The 2,055-nt window shown below is 52.8% G+C and overlaps 1 protein-coding gene across 2 annotated transcripts in view; it reads left to right on the top strand.

Moving 5' to 3' along the window:
- Positions 1 to 1,483: 1,483 nt before the first annotated feature.
- The window catches only part of gnpnat1 (glucosamine-phosphate N-acetyltransferase 1), a 190,989-nt gene continuing 190,417 nt past the window's right edge, over positions 1,484 to 2,055 (top strand). Inside the window, exon 1 of one of the 2 annotated variants that reach the window (XM_048599858.1) lies at positions 1,484 to 1,609. The gene's annotated coding sequence lies outside the window, so the exon portion shown is untranslated. The remainder of the gene's footprint in view (positions 1,610 to 2,055) is intronic. The other variant, XM_048599859.1, reaches the window with a different exon arrangement.

The raw sequence follows: 2,055 nt of genomic DNA, 5'->3' as shown, positions 1-2,055 counted from the left end.
CTCTCCAGGTTCTCCCTCCCTCTCTCTTTCCTTCTCTCCGCGTTCTCTCTCTCTCTCTCTTTCCTTCTCTCCGGGTTCTCTCTCTCTCTCTCTCTCTTTCCTTTTCTCCGGGTTCTCTCTCCCTCTCTCTTTCCTTCTCTCCGGGTTCGCTCTCCCTCTCTCTTTCCTTCTCTCCGGGTTCTCTCTCTCTCCCTCTTTCCTTCTCTCAGGGTTCTCTCTCCCTCTCTCTTTCCTTCTCTCAGGGTTCTCTCTCTCCTTCTCTCCTAGTTCTCTTTCTCTCTCTCCTTCTCCAGGTTCTCTCTCTCTGTCTCTATCTCTCGAGGTTCTCTCTCTCTCTCCCCCCCACCTCATTCTCTCCAGGTTCTCGTTCTCTCCAGGTTCCCTCTTTCTCCTTCTCTCCTAGTTCTCTCTCTCTCCTTCAAGTTCTCTCTGCAGGTTCTCTCTCTCTCCGTCTCTCCAGGTTCTCTCTCTCTTTCCTTCTCTTCAGATTCTCTCTCTCGTTTTCCTTCTCTCCAGATTCTCTCTCTCTCTCCTGGTTCTCTCTTTCTCCTGCTCTCCTCGGTCTCTTTCTCTCTCTCTCCTTCTCCAGGTTCTCAAACTCTCTCTGTTTCCGTCTCTCCAGGTTCTCTCTCTCTCTCTCCTTCTCTCAAGGGTCTCTCTTTCTTTCCTTCTCTTCAGATTCTCTCTCTCTCCTGGTTCTCTCTCTCTCTCTCTGTCTCTCCTTCTCTCCTGGTTCTCTCTTTCTCCTGCTCTCCTAGGTCTCTTTCTCTCTCTCTCCTTCTCCAGGTTCTCAATCTCTCTCTGTCTCCGTCTCTCCAGGTTCTCTCTCTCTCTCCTTCTCTCAAGGTTCTCTTTGTTTCCTTCTCTCCAGGTTCTCTTTCTTTCCTTCTCTCCAGGTTCTCTCTCTTTCTCTCCTTCTCTCCTAGCTCTTTCTCTCTCTCCTTCTCCAGGTTCTCATTCTCTCTCTCTCTGTCTCTCCAGGTTCTCTCTCTCTCTTTCCTTCTCTCAAGGTTCTCTTTCTTTCCTTCTCTCCAAGTTCTCTCTCTCTCCAGGTTCTCATTCTCTCTCTCTCTCTCTATGTCTCGCCAGGCTCTCTCTCTCTTTCCTTCCTTCTCTCCAGGTTCTCTCTCTCCCTGTTTCCTTCTCTCAAGGTTCTCGCTCTCTCTCCATCCCTTCTCTCAAGGTTCTCTCTTCCACAGCACAGCCGCCCCCCAGACACTCTCTCTCTCCTGGTTCCTCCTCCCTATCTCTTTCTCTCCAGATTCTCTCTCTCTCTACTGGTTCTCTCTATCTCTCTCCTTCACTCCAGGTTCTCTCTTCCACTTGTCTCTCTCTCTCTCTCTCTCACTATTCCCCCCGGGTTCTCTGTCTCTCCTTCACTCCAGTTTCTCTCTTCCACCTCTCTCCCTCCCACTTTCCAGGTTCTCCCTTAACCCCGCCCCTCGCCCCCCCATTTCCCCGCCCCCTCTCTCCAGACTGCCGCGTGCCAGCTGTTCAGACGTCACCACGTCCTTGCGTGCCCCCTGTGCCACGTCCGTGGTTGACGGTTAGGCCCCTCCCGTGCGGCTCGAATCCGGAAAGGAAGCCGCTGAAGAGCTTCCCTCTGCGGGTGAGTACTGTACATTGTCGCCTCCCGGCTTCGCTCTGCAGCATCCTCTCCTTCCCCCATTGCCTGTCCCGGAAGGCTTTCTGTGAGGCCGTGCCGGCCGGGCGCTCTGCCCCTTGAGCGGAGCCTCCTGCCCGGATCCGGGTGGCATTAGCCACGCTGACAATTGGCCCGTGCCAGCAGCAACTACTAAACCCGGCGTCAACAAAACCCAGTAATAACTAAACCCCGTGACGAGTAAACCCAACGATTACTAAACCCATTGACAAATGAATCCGGCAATAACTAAACTCAGCGAGAACTGAACACAGTAATAACGGAGCCCAGCAAGACCCAAGAGAGTGACCACCAGGCAGTGGCCACAGTCAGGGAGAGTGACCAGCAGTCAGTGCCCCCTATGACTGTGATATGAACTCATGGTGTTGGGGTAATATATTAGCATAGATGGA

The sequence above is a fragment of the Rhincodon typus genome, chromosome 8 (assembly GCF_021869965.1).
Source record: "Rhincodon typus isolate 14 chromosome 8, sRhiTyp1.1, whole genome shotgun sequence".
Taxonomy (NCBI): domain Eukaryota; kingdom Metazoa; phylum Chordata; class Chondrichthyes; order Orectolobiformes; family Rhincodontidae; genus Rhincodon; species Rhincodon typus.
The sequence above is the reverse complement of the archived record's forward strand: the minus strand, read 5'-3'. Positions and strand labels throughout refer to the sequence as shown.